Source organism: Siphateles boraxobius, unplaced genomic scaffold (assembly GCF_051911475.1).
Source record: "Siphateles boraxobius isolate OS27281-9 unplaced genomic scaffold, OSU_SipBor_1 41, whole genome shotgun sequence".
Classification (NCBI taxonomy): Eukaryota; Metazoa; Chordata; class Actinopteri; order Cypriniformes; family Leuciscidae; genus Siphateles; species Siphateles boraxobius.
This window is the reverse complement of record NW_027509042.1, coordinates 31711281-31733800: the sequence shown is the minus strand read 5'-3', so window position 1 is coordinate 31733800 and position 22520 is coordinate 31711281.

Below are 22520 nucleotides of genomic sequence, written 5' to 3'. Positions count from 1 at the left end.
TGTGTCGCCACCATACACATCAGCATAAATGCTCCTGATAAATTATTTGTTATTAAAGCATTAACACAAAAAACACTGTTATAACATAAAAGCAAGCAGATACTGCGTGCATGGTTTGGCATGGCTGAATGCGTGCAAAGTACGCTCCCTTAATAATTCCTAAAAAGCTGACATCAGTTCATCGCAATCTCACACTTCTCTGTTATCAATGAAACGGACTGCACAATGAATCTTTCATAATATACAGTATACACTTTGTTTGTTATAATTAGAGGATTTGTCAGCATACAGAATTCAGCACTGAACAAAAAGTCAGTTTTGAGCGGTGAGGGGAGTCTATTTTAAATGTATCTGATTGGCCATTGTGTTCAAGAAATCAACACATATGTCTGTGATTGGCTACATGTTATAAAACAAAACTCTGGCCTGTAAATCGTTTCTATTTTGTTTTAGTTGTTCTTGTTACTTTTCTGCAATAAAAATGTATTAGTTTTTATGTTTTATTCATAGATATTTCTAGTTTACGGGAGTCCCGCGAATCGTTTTATTCTCCCGTACCCGCACACACAGAGTGAGTGCATTACCGCGCTCGCATTCGGCCATCAAATCTAGTCCCGCGCCGCACTCTATTGCGTTGAGAGTGCACGTCTCTAGATCGGCGTCTCGCTTGTGCCATCCACTCAAAACCATAGACTGTAAAAAAATGCTCAAAAAGTAACAGGCCGGCACGCAAGCCCAAACAAGTGTGTGCGGCGTGCCTGCTGTTTTGTTTCCGGTCTAGCTATCCGATCTGATGTTGTAGTTTTTCTAACGTTACTAGCTGTTGCAACAGCATGTGAAAAAAACTACAAAGTTTGCTAGGCCAAAAAGAGCGTTAATCTCGTGATAAAAAAATTGACGCCATTAAAATGTGTGCGTGAACGCCGTTAATAACGCGTTAAACTGACAGCACTAAGAATTATAATTAAAATTTGAAAGTGGACATGTCAATGATTATCATTAATTATTATTATTAATGCTGGGTAATGAGCATTAAATGATTGAACGCAAATAATATAATATTTGATGTTCCTAGGGTTTCAGAACTGATATTCTGTTTTTAATGTCAAAACCATTTTAACAGCAATAAGACTCCATTATTGACTGTTGAACTCTCATTTGTTTAGTGTTGATGCAGCCCGAGATGACTCTTCTCTTGGTAGACTTGTAAATGATGACCATATTAACTCAAGATGAAGACAATCCGTGTGGATCGAAAACCTCATCAATGCTTATTTGCTATAAGAAGCATCTGTGCTGGTGAAGCGATCACATATAATTACGGGGATTCTGAGTTGCCATGGCAATGCAAGGTATGTAAACCTTTACAATAACAATTTTTATTTATTAGATTATTTAAAAGGTTAAAAATATTAAAGGTGAAATGTAATGGATTTTATGTTTTACATTACATGTGTGTTGATTACAGTACCGGTATGTCAATTTGTGTGTAGCTTTGTAGGCTTGGTTTTGCGGAGTCTGCAGCGAGAGAGTGAGGGAGGAGCCGAGCGGTAAGTAAGTGGGTCAAGTGCAAAATGACGAATACCTGTCTCTGATTGCAGTAATTGGCATGGGGAGACCGCATATAAGCTGGCAGGTGCAAGAGAGCGAGAGAGAGAAGGACTGGGGGACTCGTACGAACACTCACGACCTGCTGGCTGACAAAAGGACTGAGTTGCACACCGGAAAGAGTTTTTATGAATGGACTGAGTTTACACATCGGGAAGAGTTTGATAAAAGTGAACTGAGAGCTGAGTCCAGTGGGAAAGAGTGTCTTTATATTGTGCTGTAGTTTGACTATGGTGAAAGCGCATGAGGCGCACCTTTTCTTTGTTTTGTTTTTTATTAATAAATTGTACGAGTCCCCGTTACACCGACCCTTGTCTTCTTTCATCCCACACAAAGAACCTTCGTTACACCAGTGTCCCAGTAAAACTAGTGTCCTCATAGACCAGGACCTGTCAAACTAACACAACACACCCAGTCAAAGTCACACATCAGGAACATGTTTGTATGATGTCCTCATAACACTGTGTCCTCATAGACCAGGACCTGTCAAACTAACACAAACACACTGAGATTCTTCAGTCAAGTTAAACATCAGGAACATGTTCGCATGATGTCCTCGAAAAACTGTGTCCTCATAAAACGGGTGTAAAGCTACACACAACATACTGTAATGAACTCACACATAATATAAGTAATATAAAAAACCATGAACATTACCTTGGGTAACACTTAAACATTTCTCTAATATTGAAATATTGTTTTGCAATTCAACTATTTTGTAATCTTACTTGTATATTATCTCAAATTTTTCATGTGCATATACAGCATTTATTGGTCAGTAACTTTGTAGGAGGGACCCTGGTCATCCAGTTCATGTATATTTTGCATTAATTACTGGCTGACTGTACATTATCCCTTTGATATATTTAATATATTATGAATGTTTTATAACTTCTATCTGTATGTGAATTTTTATTTCATATTTTCAGATGAGCGATAAGACCCAGTTCTCATCAGGAAGTGATTGTGCTACTCTGACTGTGGGACTAGACAAGGTAAGTGTGAGTTGTGCTTTAAGAGAATGAGTAGGGTTGGTAATCGCTTAATTATTTACATTTACATTTATTCATTTATCTGACGCTTTTACCCAAAGCGACTTACAATTGCTATATGTGTCAGAGGTCGCACGCCTCTGGAGCAACTAGGGGTTAAGTGTCTTGCTCAGGGACACATTGGTGTCTCACAGTGGATTCGAACCCAGGTCTCTCACACCAAAGGCATGTGTCTTATCCACTGCGCCATCACCACCCCAGCATTTTAATATGTTAATTATTAATTCCGATTCTGCATATTTACCGTATTCCAATTCGTATTGATTCCAATAAGGTAAAAATAAACTTGTATATCAGTCACATTTATTCTAGGTCTGATTCTAAAACATTTCATTGTAGCTGAATCCCTTAAACAGAAATCCACAGTCTTAAGAACACTTACACAAGGACATTTTGCTTATGGTTTAAAAATACCGTTTAAACAACTAGCCTAGCTATTATAAATTTCAAGCATTAATAAAGACAAGTAGTAACTAATAAATTAGCTATTGCACAAATACTACAGAAACTGTAATGAAATGTTACCAAACGTATTCAGTCAAAAACAGAGACTGAATTTTATATAGTTCAAAGTCATATTAAAATGCTCACAAAGGAATAGGAGGAATCGGAGGAATTGAAATGTTAATTTTATAACTAGTATACAATTCCTGACCGTAAGTATCATATTTTAGAATTGGAATTGTTTTTGATTCCCAACGCATATGAGCAAATGTAGCAAAGATGCTTTTGCGACCTAGGCTTTTAACATATTTAGACCAGTGTTTCAAATGTCTAATTTTATGTTTTGTAGACTCTCCATGAGGTTGAACCCCCCACTCTTAAAGTGAACACTCATTCCCAGTCAGAAGCCAGAGATGTACATAAGGTATTGTTTTATGTCTCTCTCTAAAAATCAAATGGTTATGGACATATATTCCGAGTTTTAACTAAATGCATGAATACCACGTTAATATTTCTCCCTCTTTTAAATGTGCAAGTCACTGCTGTAACCCATGGATTTATTTGCCCACTATAATTACCCAGTGGTTGAAAATGTTCCATCATACCTGAATTTGTTCGGGCATCATCTAATAATAGTATCATTAGCTATCTTTTGCTTGAGTACCTAATTCATAATGTGAGCTTATTTTTATTTCATGCTTTCAGTTGACAGTTGTCAGTGATCGGTCAGTGTTAATTGAATCAAGGGTCTGTGCATCCACTGAAGGACTGGAAAAAGGTATGTCTGTAGCTATGTTTCCATCCACACGTTTTTATACGAATTAAGTGATATCGAATGAAAAATGTGTTATGGAAACAGTAAAATTCGATTGAAATTCCTGAATATCGACTCGAAAATGCGTTCGGTGTCATCGGATTTTATCTTGATCGATATACGGCTTATGCGCTAAACGCTGATGGAAACGTTATTTGCCGAATAAAAAATTAATTGCGATTAAATGGTTTTAATTACTTTTATTTTGTTTTGGGAAATCTCCAGTTTTCAGGCAGTGTAGCCTTATCTTGTGATTTATCTGTTCGTCTGCTATATTTACTTTTTATTTTTAAAATCCAGGAATTTTTTTTTTTAATTTTAAAAAATTTATTCAAATTAAGATACAATTAAAAAGATTATTTGAATTATTTAAAATAGTTAAAGTTTGAAAGTCTTTTAGTGCCGCTTTCAGAGCGGTCGCGTCCGTAATGGAGAACTGTCACATAACTTTGTTTTTTCCTCATAAATGCAAACACGAAAAATAAAAGACAAAAGACTTTTAAAAAGACAAACTTTTTTGTCTTTTTTCCAAAAATTGATGGATTTATAGTGTTTTGGGAAAAATATGGATGGATTTCTAGCGTTTTGAAAATAATTGTTTTTACTTTGAATTTATCATCAGCAATTTTGTTGTTTGATTTAATAATCATTGTTCAACATGTTCAGACTGAGCCAGAAAAAAAAAATGTAAACAGGATAAATTGAATAGTCACAAATTGTGTGGGTCCAGGTAAAAAATGTAATTTTCCTGAAACCTATTGAAACTGATTTATTGCGTTTTGGAAAAGAGCTCCTCATATGTGAACTGCATTTTCATTCAATCTGAGATTAAGTGTACCATCTACCAAGGTAAACAGACACACCTTTAGGCTACAGGGGTGCGTTTCCCAAAACCATAGTTGCTAACTAAGTTAGCAACTTTGTTGGTTGCAATGCAATTTCCCATTCCCAACCAACTAAGTTGCTAAAAGGTTAGCAACTATGGTTTTGGGAAACGCACCCCATGTCAGAAGTGGTGAAGACTGCCGCGTCATGTGCACTGCCGTGAGTGCCGACACAAATGTCCCTCATGATGCAATGATCGTCTAGCGATCTGCATCATCATAGCAATGTGTTGATAGTGTTGTAAACTTCTTCCTTCTTCAGTGTAGAAAAACTCAGAAGCGAAAACCAGGAGACTTATTTAAGCAGGATTCTTTATTTGCTGTAGTCTGCTCCGTACCCAAGTCAAGTCAAGTCTAGTCTAAGGCAGTATACATTGAGTTCATATATACATTTCAAGGGGGAGGGATTACATTGTGATGAACAAAGCATGTAAATGAGCTGAGACAACGAGAACAGGAAAGGCATAGACTTCTCGTACTGAGATGAGACAAATGGTCTCAGTAATAAAATAACAGGTATTCAAACTTGCTCAGCATGACTCTTCACCCGGTAAACAACGAGAACAGGAAAAGCCTAGCCTTCTAGTACTGAGATGGGACAGTCAGGAATATCCCGCTGGGAACCCCTACCGTTTGCAGAGATTTCCTGGTCTCATCATTTCTAGACTTTCTCAATATAAAATACTATTGTATTGGAAATCTAAATTAAACATTTAAATAAATTTGTAATCCTACATTTCCCCCTTTGAGAGTTCTAAATAACTCTCACAAAATACAAATTTAGACACTTAAAAGTTAAATTCTTGTAACTTGTGATCATTACAGGCTCATGCTTCTGTGTTGCTGTTTCTGCAATTGCATGCTGACACAGAAACAAACATGCAAATTTAGGGTCCGTGAAGTTCTTAAGGGTAATAGTCTTTTCTGTTTGGAACTGTCATTTCTTTGTGAGGGGCGTGAGTCATTTGTTGAATGAAACACTTGATACTGTGGACGCATAGATAGTACGCTAGTAGAAGAAATAACAGCAGAATTGCTATTTCCTTTATTCATATCCACAGTTCCCTTTCAAGGGAACTCGAGCTGCGTTGAGACGCGGTGGGAACGCTCTGCGTGATTGCGTCGTGAAGCACGTGTATAATCAGTCCAATGGAAGAGCGAGACGTCATAGGCGGTGACGTCATAGACCAGGAAGCTATAAAGCACACCAGAAAACAGACCGCGACAGCTTCTGTTGCCTTCAGCAAGCGATCTGTGTATTCTGTCCTTGTCATATTTATTGTTGTCTGTCAAGTTGCAATATATATATATATATATATATTATGGCAAAAGAGAGCAAGCAGCTTTTGTGTTGTTCCCTGCCCACGTTATATCACGGGTGGGGACACACACATCAGCTTTTTGTTACTATTTGGGAGTGGAGCATGCCACAGTCAGTTGTCGAGGGGGCTGACTGTGAGCATTGCGAGAAGCTGTCCGTGAGGACGATCCGCTCCCGCCGGGCGTTCTTCGAGGAGGACGGTTCGGTTCGCGCTCCCCGCGCGGGTCCCGCTGTTGCCGATGCACGGCGGCGACTCGCATTTTGGGGTTCGCAAACGGATCTGAAAACGGGGGTTGGGACGGGCCCCGCCCTATCTCAGCTTTCACCTGCCAGATCCAGTGCTGGCGATTTCCAGTTCCGAGGAATTGGTATCATTAATGTTTTGTTTAGAAAAAGAGAACAAAACAAATAAAGATATTAAGAAAAGGCAGATGTTTGAGTTTTCAATAAATGAATAAATAAGTCAGCTCATAACTCTGTTGAATAAAGAGGAGCTTTAAAAGGAGGTTTATCTAGTGCTGTTGCTAGTTAAATATTTTCTGGCCAGCTGATCATTATGAGAGTGAAAATAAAAAGAGTTTATTAGATGAAATAAATCTAAAAACAGAAAAACTCTGTATCTCAGCCTCCTCGTCGGGGACTGCCGTTTTTTCCCTATCTCCACACCATACTGAGGTGTCGAGATCGTGGAATAAGTCGGTTTCTATTTTATCTGTTTAATGCCCAACGTCTAACTATAGTAATGCTATGGGTATTAAGTATCATTGTATGACAGTGCCTCGGGTTAAAGAGACGCTTGCTAGCTTTCTCTCTCCCGAGTCGGCGTCATAATTTTTAACCCCGACGTTACCCACCAGCCATCTAAATAAAAAAATGTATTAGGCAACGCTGGTGGGTAAATTATAAAGACATTGATGAATGTGAGGTTGTCAGCACTGACGCTATTCGAGAATTGCGTCGTGCAAAAACAGATAAACTATACTGGGGAGGGACGGTTTCGAGAAATCGTTTCTCCTCTGCGTCCTCTGGGTGGCGACTCTCTGAGGAGGGTCGCAGCACGGCCAGTTTGGTTGTTTTCCTGCTGGTGGCCACGGAGTGATATATTTATATATATATATATACGTTTTTCTGATTTAAAAATAAAGAAAAATAAGATAAAATTATTTCTGTTCTTCTGGACGCTCCGCTTTCAAAAAACAAAAAACTAAGAATAAACCGTTCAACGGCGTTCCAGAGGTTTCTTCCTCACCAATCTAATGTTCCTGAGACTGCTGGGCGGAGCAGTCTCAGTCTACTAAGCTCCTCGCAGCACAGAGTGCAAGAACGAGCATCGCCATTTGGGCTCCTCCACAATCGAAGGGGACTTGGGTGGCGGTAGCAGTCTAGCTAGTTAGAGATATGCAAGATCTGAGGACTATTTTATCTCTAAAAAAGCTTGGACAATAGGAAGCCCTGACGCCGAGGCTATCAGGCTTCTAAAGGGTGGTCCCCTCCGGGGTAGGGATGGTTTTGAGAAAATCGTTTCTCCTCGGCGCCCTCTGGGGTGCGACTCTCTGAGGAGGGTCGCAGCGCTGCCAGTTCGGTTTTCCTGCCGGTTCGCCGTTCAGGACACCAAGGTGTCAGTGTCCCCAAACGATCCTCCGAGGGGGGTCGTAGAGCAGTCAGTTCGGTTTCCCTGCCGGTTCGCCGTTTCAGGGTGCCGAGGTGCCTGCTTTTTCCAATGATCCTCCGAGGAGGGTCGTTGGAACTAAGTTATTTAAAGGGAGGCAAGATCTGAGGACTGTCGTCATCTCTAATAAAGCTTCTGAGGGCTCCTCCGGGGCAGGGACGGTTTTGAGAAATCGTTTCTCCTCGGCGCCCTCTGGGGTGCGACTCTCTGAGGAGGGTTGCAGCGCTGCCAGTTCGGTTGTTCTCTGCCGGTTCGCCGTTCAGGGCACCGAGGTGTCAGCGTCCCCATACGATCCTCCGAGGAGGGTCGTAGAACGGTCAGTTCGGTTGTTCCCTGCCGGTTCGCCGCTTCAGGGCACCGTAGTGACTGTTCAACCAAATCCAGAGGCCAGTCTTGAGAGACTGGTTCCCCTAGTAGAATTTCTGGCAGCGTGGAAACTACTGCCACATATTTCTCGGTGGGTCCTGCACACTATAGAAAAGGGTTCAGAATTCGGTTCTTGTCCGCCCAGATTTCTAGGGGTCCTCCCCACTGTGGTGGACCCCGAGCAGGCTTTGGTTATGGAGCAAGAAGTACTGACACTTCTGCAAAAGGAGCTGTAGAAGGGGTTCCTCCTCCCGGCAGACAGTCAGGGTTTTACTGCCATTACTTCATTGTTCCGAAAGAGGATGAGGGGTTGCGTCCTACTCTAGACCTGCATCAATTAAACAGCAGGTTTCAGAATCTTAAGTTCAAAGTATGCTTACGCTAAATATGATTGTGTCACAGATTCAGTCCGAGGACTGGTTTGTCACAATAGACTTAAAGGACGCTTACTTATCTATCCATCCTCATCACAGGAGGTTCCTGAGGTTTGCTTTCAGGGGCGAAGCATACCAGTATCCGGTTCTTCCATTCGGCCTAGGTTATCACCCCACACCTTTTACAATATGCGTGGATGCAGCTCTGGCTCCTCTGAGATTCCAGGGCATTCGCGTATTAAATTATATCGACGATTGGTTGATTTTAGCTCAGTCCGAGTTTTTTGGCAGTTCAACATCGAGATGTCGTTCTGTCCCACATAAGGAGGTTGGGGTTGCGGCTCAACACCAAAAAGAGTGTACTCCTCCCAGCTCAGAGGACCACTTTCTAGGTGTATTATGGGATTCGACAACAATGCAAGCACGTCTGTCTCCTGCACGTATTTCTGCGATTCTCACAGCTGTAAAGAATGCAAAACTAGGTCAGTCACTCACTGCAAACAGTCTCTGAGACTGTTGGGGCTCATGGTAGTTGCGTCTAACGTAGTTACTTTTGGCCTTCTGTACATGAGATCCCTGCAGTGGTGGCTCGGGACCAAGGGGTTTTCTCCAAGGGGAAATCCGTTTTCGCATGATCAAGGTCACGCGGCTATGCCTTCGTGCCTCGGTCATGTGGAAGAAACCCTGGTTCCTCGCCCAGGGCCCAGTGCTGGGTCCTTCTTGTCGATGCGTCACGCTATCGACGGATGCTTCCCTCACAGGATGGGGGGCGGTCATGAGTGGCCACTCGGTGAAAGGTCTTTGGCTGGGGCTCATGGCAGTTGCGTCCAACGTAGTTACTTTTGAACTTCTGTACATGAGACCCCTGCAGTGGTGGCTCGGGACCAAGGGGTTTTATCCGAGGGGAAATCCGTTTTCGCATGATCAAGGTCACGCGGCTATGCCTTCGTGCCTCGGTCATGTGGAAGAACCTTGGTTCCTCGCCCAGGCCCAGTGTTGGGGGCTTCTTGTCGACGCATAATGCTATCGACGGATGTTTCCCTCACAAGTCGGGGGCAATCATGAGTGGTTGGTCGGCGAAGGGTCCGGACAACACACTGATGGTCTCGTATATCAGAGCAGATATCCTGTTGAGGCAGGGTCTGTGGCCCGGGGAATGGAGACTTCACCCCGAGGTGGTGGAGCTTCTTAGGGAGAACTTCGGTCAAACTACAAGTCGACCTTTCGCATCGCTTGTACAATGCATTGCCTTTGTGGATCTCCCTCACGCATCCAGCTCCGCTTGGACTGGATGTAATGTAATAGGTGTGGTTGCCGCTACTCCTATATGCTTTTCCCGATATCTTTGCTCCTGGGAGCTCTGGAGTTGTGGATACTGTGGGCTCGGCCTCTGAGGGGGCCCAGCTCATAGATTCAGGTTTCTCGACCGAGGTCGTGGAGACCATACTCCAGTCTAGTCTGTCCTCCACCTTTAATACCCCAGATCAGGAAAATCTTAAATCTGTTATGCCCTGTCCGGGCTTTGGATGCTTAGGTCCACAGAGCTGCTCAGTGGCGTTTATCAGAACAATTATTTGTCTGCTTCGGGTAACCTAAGATAGGTTGCCCTGCATCTAAACAGATAATGAGCAAGTGGGTAGTTGAGGCTATCTCACTTGCTTATGAAGCGGCCGGACAGTGTTCACCTGTGGCTGTTCAGGCCCATTCTACAAGGAGTATGGCTGCCTCTAGGCTTTAATTTCGGGTGTTTCCCTTCAGGATATTTGTAATGCGGCAGGCTGGTCCTCACCTCATACTTTTGTCAGATTTTATGACCTACACCTCTCCACTCCCGGGGCTAGGTTGCTTGCTTCTAGTGTGCGCAAGGACTTCACACAGAACGGGCATTTGGCTTATGGCGTAGTGGGTATGGGGTTCCCACCGCGTCTCAACGCAGCTCGAGTTCCCTTGAAAGGGAACGTCTCAGGTTACGTATGACGAGACGCTGCGTTCTCCTGCCATACTTCCTGCATGCCCTGATCGACTTGCTTCAGGCTTTTTCAGAAGCTGTCGCGGTCTGTTTTCTGGTGTGCTTTATAGCTTCCTGGTCTATGACGTCACCGCCTATGACGTCTCGCTCTTCCATTGGACTGATTATACACGTGCTTCACGACGCAATCACGCAGAGCGTTCCCACCGCGTCTCAACGCAGCGTCTCGTTCCCTCTCAGGGAACCAGGGTTACATACGTAACCTGAGACGTTTACCTAACAAGTTTCCGAACAATGAAGAATTATCTTGAGTCATCTGGTGTAATTTTGCTGAAAAATCAAGAATGTCTTGTTGGATTTTGTTCAAGTTCTCTGTTGGATCCATTAAAACCCGGTGCAGCACTCAGGTCCGATGATGGTGCAGGCTCCTTGCGTTGCTAGAATGTAATCTAAGGCCACTCTGTTCTGTAAGATCATTATCTTGTGCGAAGCGAGAGTGTCTGTGATGTTACTGGTACGACAATCTTGATCATGTTGATGGATGACTGAACGTTTCGTATGTGAGTCTCTGCGTTGTGTATTTTTTTTTCTTTTTTTTTCTTTATCCTTTTGTGATAGTTGGCTCGGAAGTGGCTCAAGTTGTTTTCTTGTGGCTTCATACGCAGATGACGAGGTCAGTGCATATGGGTCTCGGGAAGTCATCAGTGGTATCTGCACAGAGTAAGAAAGAAAACAAAAGACAGGAGAGCAGTATTTGTTCAAACACTAGGGTTGTAAACTTTTCCGAGTCTGCTAAGCAGTAGAGCAGTATTTGTTCAAACACTAGGGTTGTAAACTTTTCCGAGTCTGCTAAAGTTGTTCCATCTTTCCCTATTTCTTAATTCCTTTGACACCTAAAGAACGCAGTGAGGTGAGGATGGATTAATGGATGGGAAGGCCTATGAGGGATTCTTCACCGAAGGGTTGGCCCCGACGCCTGTTGCAATCGGTTCTTCCCTCGGCTCCCCACTGGTTCGTGTCCTATCCTATCCCTGTAGGTGGGGGAACACTTTACAGTGTGTACAATGAGTCCAGGTTCCCCTTCAGGGACTACCGCTGCGTGAAATGGAGAGAATGAGCGTACGGCGAGTGACGTCATCGACCAGGAAGCTATAAATATCCCCTGAGTACACAATACGCCAGCTTTAGTTACTTCAGCAGCTCTGTGTGTGTCTGAATCTGTCGATTGTGTTTTCACTATATATATTTTATATAAAAAAAACAATATGAGCGAGCAGTATAAGAAGTGTGTTCCCCCCTGTACTCGGTACATCACGGGTGGGGATTCACACGAGCTAAGTGTGGCTTGTTTGGGAGTGCAGCAATGCCCAGTCGGCTCTCGAGGGAGTCGATTGTCAGCATTGCGAGCGTTTTCCCTTGAGAACTCTGCGCTCGCGGCGATCGCTCTTCGAGGAGAGTGATTTGCTGCGAGCTCCCCGAGGCTCGGGTCCCGCTTCTGTTGAGGCAGAGCGGCGGCGCTTGTCTTGGGGCTCGCAGATGGATCTCGCTGGCGACGTTGAGACGGGCTCCGCCCTATCTCAGCTATCTCCGACGAGATCTAGTGCCTCTCACCCGGCTCTGGAAGCACGCGCTGCGGCGGTTACTTCTGCCCGGGTGGAGGCACATGATGAAGTTGAATTGAGATTTTCCAGTTCTGAGGAGCTGGATGTCGAAAGTTTTGCATCAGAGAAAACTAGTTTATCACATTATACTGCAAATGAAGAAGGTTTGATGGATGTATTATCTCGGGCTGTTGAAAAGCTAAAAAAAATAAAAAAAAATAACAGTATCGAGTGGCCAGCTGATAGACAGGTTTCTAGAATTAAAAGCAATCTAGATGATAGATTTCTGTCTGCACGACCTCAACCTTCTAGCCGGTGCTTACCGTTCTTCCCAGATCTTCATGCTGAGGTTTCAAAGACCTGGGTTAGACCGGTTTCAAGCAGAATCTACACAAATCAGTCCAATGCTTATGGTAATATTGTTGGTGCTAAATCTGCTGGTTATGTGACGATACTGTAGGCGGAGGAGACGCTCGCGAGCTATCTCTCTCCTGCTTCATCGTCTTCACTTAAAGCACCGGCTCTTCCACCAAAAAATAAATAAATAAATAAATATATATACCTCTGTGCTGGTGGGGAAGGCTTACTCGGTGGCTCGGCAGGCGGCTGCATGTTTGCATGCGATGACTTTTATGCAGGCTTTTCAGGCCGACCTGCTCAAAGGAAATCTGAGGGGGGTCCCCGCCGAGAGAGACTTGCGTTCACCTCCCTTAAGGGTGCCCTGTCTCTCCCGGCGCCCTCAGGGGCCCGTCCTACTAACCCTGCCGAAACAGGGCGTAGAAGGGTCTGGTGAGTGCTTTCCCGAGGGACGCTCGCCGCCTCTAAGGAGGGTTCTAGTGTGTTCAGACCAGTCGTTCCCTGCCGGTGCGCCGTTACAGGGCACTGTGTCTGTCACGCAGGATGTTCAACCAGAGCAAAGTCTTTCGTCGAGTTCGTCTTCCAAAAGAGCACAGCAGAAGCGGAGTGTCACGTCTCGTGCCCCCCTGCAGAGAAACTGGAGGGACGAGGCGGGGCGCTCTCCGGCGCGGCCTTCTCGGGGCAGGACTGATCTGAGGACAGTCATTGTCGCCAGAAAGGCCGCGTCGAAAAAATTCTGACTTGCTGAACGTCAGGGTCCTTAGGGTGGTCCCTATCGTGAAAGACCTGAGTTCACTGCACAAGAACACGGTGCCCTGTCTTTTCCGATGCCCTCAGGGGTCTGCTCTACTAACCCTGCCTTCACAGGGCGTAGAGAGACTCGGCGAGCGATTTCCCGAGGGACGCTCGCCCCCTCCGAGGAGGGTTGTGGAGTGCCCAGACCAGCTGTTCCCTGCCAGTACGTTACAGGGCGCTGTGTCTGTCACTGGGGATGTTCAAATCAGATCCGAGGACTGGTTTGTCATGATAGATCTAAAGGACGTTTACTTCCATGTATCTATCCTCCCTCAACACAGGAAGTTCCTGAGGTTCGCTTTCGGGGGCGAAGCGTACCAATATCGGGTTCTTCCGTTCGGCCTAGCACTGTCACCCCGAACATTCACGAAGTGTACGGATGCTGCTATAGCCCCGCTGAGGTTACAGGGCATCCGCTTTCTGTACTATATAGACGATTGCTTGATTCTGGCTCAATCGGAACAAGAAATAACAGGCGGTTCGGCACCGAGATGTCGTTCTTGCTCATATCAAGTGACTGGGGCTGAGGCTCAACGCCAAAAAGAGTGTTCTTTCTCCATTACAGAGAACCACTTTTCTAGGTGTAGTGTGGGATTCAACGACGATGCAGGCACGATTGTCACCTGCTCGTATTGCTTTGATTCTCGCTGCAGTAGATCAGGTCAAGCTAGGCCAGTCATCCACTGTAAAACAGTTCCAGAGACTGCTAGGTCTCATGGCAGCTGCGTCCAACGTGATACCTCTTGGCCTCTTGCACATGAGACTGTTACAGTGGTGGCTCAGGACCAAGGGATTCTCCCCGAGGGGAAATCCGCTTCGCATGATCGTGAGTTTGCGACGGTGTCATCACGCCCTGATCATGTGGAAAGATCCTTGGTTTCTGTCCCAAGGCCCTGTGTTTGGAGCTCCTTGTCGTCGCGTTATGCTAATGACAGATGCCTCTCTCACGGGTTGGGGGGTGATCATGGATGGTCGCCCGGCTCAGGGTCTGTGGGAGGACCATCATCGTCTGTGGCACTTAAACTGCCTAGAGATGTTGGCGGTGTTTCAGGCTCTGAAACACTTCCTCCCAGACCTAAGGGGCCACCATGTTCTTGTCCAGACAGACAACACATCGGTGGTTTCTTATATCAACCATCAGGGGGGTTTGCGTTCTCGCCCGCTTTACAAACTGGCACGTCAGATCCTTCTATGGTCCCAGGGGAAAATTCTTTCTCTGAGAGCTTTTATCTCCCGGGGTATTTAAATCAGGGGGCAGACATCCTGTCAAGACAGGGGCCGAGGCACGGGGAATGGAGTCTTCGAGGTGGTGGAACTCCTATGGAAACATTTCGGTCTTGCCGAGGTAGACCTATTTGCTTCTCGAGAAACATCACACTGCCCGCTGTGGTTCTCTCTCAGCCATCCAGCCCCGCTGGGGTTGGATGCGATGGTACATCCGTGGCCGAGGTCACGCGTGTACGCTTTTCCCCCGATCGCTCTGCTCCCAGGAGTTCTGGAGAGGGTTCGCCGGGACGGGCTCAGTCTCCTGCTAATAGTCCCGTTCTGGTCGGCCCGGGTATGGTTTGCGGACCTAGTGTCTCTCCTCAACGGCTCTCCCCTAGAGATACCGATCAGGAGAGATCTCCTCTCTCAGGCGAGTGGGTCCATCCTTCACCCCCGTCTAGAGCTATGGAGGCTGTGAGCTTGGCCTCTGAGGGGGCCCAGCTCATAGATTCTGGTCTCTCAGCTGAGGTCGTTGAGACCATCCTCCGATCCAGAGCTCCCTCCACGAGGAAGTTATATGCCGCGAGGTGGAAACTTTTCACCTCTTGGTGTGGAGAGCGCCAGCAGGACCCAGTTAACTGCCCGGTTGGTACAGTCCTGGATTTCCTGCAGGACCGTCTCTCCACAGGGTTATCCCACTCCACACTGAAGGTGTATGTGGCGGCCTTAGCTGCTTACCACACCCCTTCAAGTGGAGGTTCCCTCGGGAAACACCCACTTATGTATCGCTTCCTTCGTGTCACCTTGAGGCTGAGGCCTGCAGTTCGCATGAGGGTACCAGCTTGGGATCTGGCCATCATCTTAGAAGGTCTCTCCCTTGCTCCTTTCGAGCCCATCGAGGAAGTTTCGGAAAAGTTTCTTACTCTAAAGACTATCCTTCTTCTCGCTATCTCATCTCTAAAAAGAATTGGAGATATTCAAGCACTTTCGGTGGCTCCCTCGTGCCTGGAATTTGCTCCTGGTTGGTTAAGGCCTTTCTCTTTCCGAGATCAGGTTATGTTCCTAAGGTTCCAACTGTTTCAGTTAGACCTATAGTTCTGCAGGTTTTCTGTCCTCCGCCTTTTCTGACGTCAGACCAGGAGAAAATTAATTTGCTGTGCCCAGTTTGGGTTTTGATGCTTACGTCCACAGAGCTGCCCTGTGGAGGAGATCGGAACAACTGTTCGTCTGTTTGGGTCACCTAAGAAAGGGTGTCCTGCATCTAGAAAAAGGATGAGCAAGTGGGTGGTCGAGGCCATCCCACTTGCTTATGGTTCGGCCCATCAGCCTTCACCTTTGGCTGTAAGGGCTCATTCCTCCCGGAGTATGGCTGCTTCACCAGCTCTTCTTTCAGGAGCTTCTCTTCAGGACGTTTGTGATGCGGCAGGCTGGTCCTCACCGCACACTTTCGTTAGATTTTATTCCCTCGATCTTAGCTCCACTCCCGGGGCTCAGGTTCTCTCGTCGGTTTGTGTCTCCTAATGACACACGACGGGGATTTGGTCGTATGGGGATGTGGGTATTGCGTTCCCACTGCGATTTCACGCAGCGGTAGTCCCTGAAGGGGAACGTCCCGGGTTACGTATGTAACCCTAGTTCCCCGAAGGGACGGACGCTGCGTGTCCTGCCATACTCTCGGCATCCCCTTGGGTCGCTGCTTCAGTAACTTTTAAGCTGGCGTATTGTGTACTCAGGGGATATTTATAGCTTCCTGGTCGATGACGTCACTCGCTGTACGCTCATTCTCTCCATTGACTGATTTCATTCAAGCTTTAGACGCGTCACGCTGAGGGCGTTCCCACTGCGATTTCACGCAGCGTCCGTCCCTTCGGGGAACTAGGGTTACATACGTAACCCGGGACGTTTTCCTTCCCTGACACAATACTGCAGCTGCTGTAATCAACATCACTAGATGTGGCCCATGCCACTTTGGTTCTAATGGAGGAAACGTCTTTGTACAGATCAATTATTGATTCAGGCGGCATCATTTACTTCTGTGCTGCACTACCTGAACACACTTGTACAGTTGCATCGAAACAAGCCTGTTTAGCTGCCATATCAGCAAGAGCATTACCTTTAGCTTCCGTAGTATTAGTTGTGAGATGTGCTTTCCCTTTGATCACTGCCAATTTCTTTGGAAGTTTCATGGAAAACATTAGATCTTTCACTAATTCAGCATGCTTAATGGGGGATCCAGCAGAAGTTAGAAACTGCCTGGTTTGCCAAATGACACCAAAATCATGAACTACCCCAAAAGCATATCTGGAATCTGTGTAGATATTAGCAACTGATCCTGAAGCTAGCGTGCATGCTCTTGTTAGGGCTACTAGTTCTGCAGCTTGAGCTGAAAAATGATCTGGAAGACGTCCTGAAGCTAACACTTCCGTGGTGGACGTTACTGCATAACCTGCTCGTCTGTTACCTTTTTCTTTTACTTCACTCATAGGTGTATATGTAAGCGTAACACAATCGTGAGTTATTTCTCCTTCATCCTCTAACAAAACTTCAGTCATACCAGACATCATACATGAGGACGGATTTGTGACAGGTGCACGCTGTAAGACAATATTTGGCATTATTGTGGACACTGCATGAGGGCTTTTTTTCATTTACAGTCTGATCTAACACTATTAATGATGAAAGGCCTGTACTGTAAAATAACATTTAAGGCTGTGAGTCTACTTTAACCAGTGTCCCCCAAAGAAAAAACTGAGATAGTCACTTTCCTTTTGTTCTATTAAACAAAAACAGAAGTTTTTTATCTCTGTTGCAAGTTAGTGGGGAAATAAAGCACTCACAGCCCAAATGGTTAACGCGTCAACCAGCTGCCCCAGTTTAATGACGAGGGGACGGGCTGCTTCAGAGTAGCAAGCAGACTGAGTAGGAGCTGAGTAACATTGTTAACTTGTTTAAAGTTCTTTTTGTTTTTCCTACACTCTTTTCCCCAATGTCCATGTTTACCACAATAATAACAACTACTGCCCTCTCTCTTAGGACATTTGCGTTTCTGTTGATTCTCTGTGTTGACCTTAAAGGATGCTGTTGCAATTTTTACTCTTTCCTTGACATCAGAGTCTCTTTCCCATGCAGCCAAACTGTCTACGTTGTTTTGTATGGTTCTAGTGGACCATGTTAAGTCTAAGAAAGGCAATGCTTTTCTATGTTCTGACAACAGACCATCAAACCATGTGCGAACTAGGGGACCATTATCTTCTAGCACCTTCTCTGAAGTGTCAGCTATACCACTGTATGCTGCTGCTGACTGGCAAAATCTTTGAGTGTTCTCACTAACAGTTTCACCCTTCTTCTGTTAACAACTAGTGATCTTCGACCAGTCAATTTTAGGTCCAACAATGTTCTTCAACGCTTTCAGAACTCCCTCTCTCAATTCATCTTTTCTGGCATGTTGTAGTTCAGAAGCAACAGCAGACTCAAAACTGTTGAATTCAGATTCAGTTTGAATTTGTGACATCAGCTGTGTGACTTCTGCCAACGACATGTCGTAAAGACGCATCTTACTGATCAATGCCCTTCTAAATTCAGAAACATCAGTGCGTACTGAAGGTAAGCTTTTGGATAGTCTTTCTATGTCTCTAGGTCCGAGTGCTTTGGCAACAGTTTGGTTTTGGACAACAGAAAAGTTGGGAGGAACACTTTCAGTTCTCTCAATTCCCTGAGATCTTCTTGCGACACATACCTTTCTGAATCTACGGGCTTATCAGTTATAACTGATGGGATGTCTACATCTGTTTCAAAGAATGCTTGTAAGTCAGGATAAGTTTCATCTGACTGTTGGTCTTCTGAGTCACATTTGGTTGAGGCCTTGTTATGGCTCACCTTTGTCTTGAAACAGGACACTTGAGTCTGCAATTGTTTGTTTTGTTCATTTAACTTATCAATACACCTAGTTTGTTCTTGTGCAATGGATAAGCTATATTCTCTATGGCAACAGATTATGGCTTTCATGTTTTTCTTTCTGATACATGCACCTAACACCTTCTTGCATTCTTCAATAGACCAAATCTTATATTTCTGTGTTAGTTCTTGTCTAACTTTTTCAGTGACTATTAGATCCATCTGTTCTCCTAACAGTGTTTTAAATTCGCTATCTGACCACAAAGGATTAGCAAGACCACCTTTTTTAGTTGTGGAGATTAGTCTAGCACTTTTCTTAATCATTTTGTGGATTTCTTTGTTACCACACAAACAAACACTAAAGGTTCTCTGATCCACAGAAGGGTACACTCGTTAACACAGATTACTGTTGTTAATGCTAACCTTCTCTGCCTAAAGCAAAGGATACACAAATTACTAGCAATTTATGCTAAAATCTTCCCTGCCTGAAAAAAACATTTGCCACTTCCCTGGCAAAGCAGAGGATAAAGCAATATTAACATGTACGTTAATCTTCCCTGCCTGAAAACAGAGGGTACAATATATTAGCACTTGATGCTAATCTTCCCTAATTTTATAGAGGATAAAACAAACAAAAACACTAAATCTTCTCTGATCAAAAGAGGCTACACTCGATAACACAGTTAACCTTCCTTGCCCAGAGCAAAGGGTAACTCACAAAATATTAGCACGTTACACTAATCTTCTCTAAAAGGAAATGCAAAGGATCTTTCACCTTCCTAACTTTTAGAGGATAAACACATCCCTGTTTGAACAGAGGTTCACCAATATTAACACGTAATGTTAACCTTCCCTGCCTGAAAACAGAGGGTACATTTCATCTCTAAAGCAACTTTAGAGGATAACTTTAGTTAACAAACCCTACAGCTGTCTGTTAACTTCTTCTCTGATGGCACAGAGGATAATTTTTACTGGTTTTTCAACGGTTCTTTGAATGGAGTGAAACTCACCAAATTTTTGTTGTATGGAAAAATTCCGTCTGGAAACTCAGTCAGAGATCTTTGTTGAGCTTGGTTCTGGAACTCAGTTAGCTTTGTTGAGATCTTTCTGGATTCAAAAGATTCAGTCTGGAACTGGAAAGTCAGATCTTTGTTGAGATCTTTGAGCTTTGAAGTTTCAAAAGTTCATTCTTTGTTGAGTTTCAGTTTCTCCATCCGGGTCACAGGCACCATCTGTTGTAAACTTCTTCCTTCCTCAGTGTAGAAAAACTCAGAGGCGAAAACAAGGAGACTTATTTAAGCAGGATTCTTTATTTGCTGTAGTCTGCTCCGTACCCAAGTCAAGTCAAGTCTAGTCTAAGGCAGTATACATTGAGTTCATATATACATTTCAAGGGGGAGGGATTACATTGTGATGAACAAAGCATGTAAATGAGCTGAGACAACGAGAACAGGAAAGGCATAGACTTCTCGTACTGAGATGAGACAAATGGTCTCAGTAATAAAATAACAGGTGTTCAAACTTGCTCAGCATGACTCTTCACCCGGTAAACAACGAGAACAGGAAAAGCCTAGCCTTCTAGTACTGAGATGGGACAGTCAGGAATATCCCGCTGGGAACCCCTACCGTTTGCAGAGATTTCCTGGTCTCATCATTTCTAGACTTTCTCAATATAAAATACTATTGTATTGGAAATCTAAATTAAACATTTAAATAAATTTGTAATCCTTTGTCGTTGTTTTCTTATTATAGCTTGATATGTCGCTATCAGCTGGCACATAAGCACTATTACAACTTGTGCAATATTGATCATTTGTTGGTAATGGCACAATCCATTTTGTCTAGCAAAACTTTGTTCGCAAATGTTTGGAAAATGAATAGAAACACCTTAAAATGTCTCAAATCAATTTGATATACCAATTTGTTCGCAAAACAGCATGTGACGTCATTACGCAAAGGTTTTTATTCGCTTTAAAGCCGTTGGATGTAAACACACTTTCACCAGCTTTATTCGTGTGAGGTTTTTTTACCGAACTTCAGATAATTCGATTGACAAGTGGATGGAAATTTAGCTTGTGACACTGCTTTTTTTTTTGATATTCTCTGAATCCTGTCTGTAATATTGTTTAGTAGCTTTTTTCTTTTCTTTACTTCCAGGTGACTCCTGAGAGGGACAGATTATCATTGGAAGGTCAAGATTGTGTTGAGAAGGATATTGAGATGGTAATTAAAAGACCATTGCATCATTTTAGAAAATACTAGTTTGTTGTAGTGTATCTTCACAACATTAGCCTTCTTTTTCATTGTTTTCAGATGCCACCTGTCAAAGAGTACTTGTTAAATGAGGAGCAGAGCGTTTGTGCACCTAGTGAAGGAGTCAAGGAGGTATTTACATGTTTTAGTTAAATTATTTACACAGTGTTTCCCATTAATTGCCTTTACTCTGCTGGCCCACCACAGTCTAATCTGTCCTGCCCCAGTTTGAACCGAATGAACTATTTTTACACTTTTAATAATAACATAATGTATTTGACATTGTGTTCTGTGCCATTGCTTAGGCAAATAATCTGTCTAATGAACTAAAGTTGAAAGCACGATATGGCTTAATTCAATCTTTCAGAATTTGATATGGGCACTAAGTAAATAGTTTATTGCACTCCCTGTTTCAAAGTGAAGAGGATGCAGCCTTTTTTTTATAAGCTCTTTTCAGTAATATTAGACAATGTCTAAATAAGGATTTGTGTTACAGCATATCAACCAATACAATTTAAGCAATGTAATGTAAATGTTCTTTAATGATTGCAAGTGGTCTTTTTTTATTGATATGACCACAGCTTCCCTTTCACCCAAAACAATGAAACGATTAATGAACAATGTAGCTCATAATGTAGTTTTGCATGCGTGTTTTAGAATATTCCCTTTCTACTATTTCACATTCACAATTGTTTTTCTTCACAGGTCTGTAAGCATGACGTGGTCACTTCAGCAATATCAAGCATGGACCGATGTGCTGAATGTGTGGGACCTGTTGCTGCACTGAAGTGGATTGGCCTGAGATGTAAATGTTAGTATAATGTCCATTTTAAAGTATCACGTATCTTTATTAATTAATTTTAGTATCATTCATTTAAGATCAAAATTGAATAACTGTTGCAGGTTATTATCAGATTATTGGTTAGGCTAGTAGTTTTTACCGTGGTATAAAAGTACTTAAAATGTGCTTAAAGTAATGCATGTAAAGCAAAGTTACATTTAAACACACACCTTTTTATTTTTTATTTTATTTTCCTGATCTTAAAATAATATCCTATCTGTTACCAAAAACTGTATATGATCCAAACCTTTGTGAGTTTTGTGATCTATTACACCACTAAAAACCATTAATAAGAAAAAGAGGGTAATAGTAAATTAACGTGAGATTCTATACCTAAATGTAATACAAATATTAATAGCTGAAATTGTCCTGATACATGATTTCTCTCATAGTGTGCTCCAGTTTTTGGCACAAGTCCTGTTATTCAAAGTTTCACAAATGGACTAGAAAACAGTCATCATAGGTAAGCGAATGTTTCATTCTATATTGTTTGCTCCTCAGTTTTATGAATTAACTTTCTATTATTGCTGTAAATTAATCATACGTATATTGACAATAGGAAGTAAGTTCAGAGGAAGACGAGCAGTCAGATGAGGAATAGATACCACAGTCTGAGTCAGACAATCAGTCAGACAGTTCAGTTGAACTGACAACAAGACCTGCAAGATATGATCAAGCTAAACTCCTCTCAGATATACAGGGAGCTGTATCCTCTAAGTTTAGTGAACCCCTCAAATCTGATGTAACCCCTCTGAATTTATCTGAGGACAAAGGGAAACCAATCTTAAAGGCCAGGGAAGCAGCATGTGTGTATGAAGAGTCTGGCTTGCTATGTCATGAGGAGGAGTTGACTGATGTTGAGATAGACATTGAATCAGAGACAGTTGAATGCCACCTTCCCAGAAAGCAAGGTTCAGAGGTATGCAGGTCAACAGATGTTATGTCATAACCCCAATCACACAAGAGAGAGGACAGTACTGAGAAGCTTTTGAATGCAAAAAGGGCAGCAACGTTGAGAGAGGAAGAGAGAGAAAGCAATATGTCTGAAGCAGAACAGTGTGAGCAATCAGCA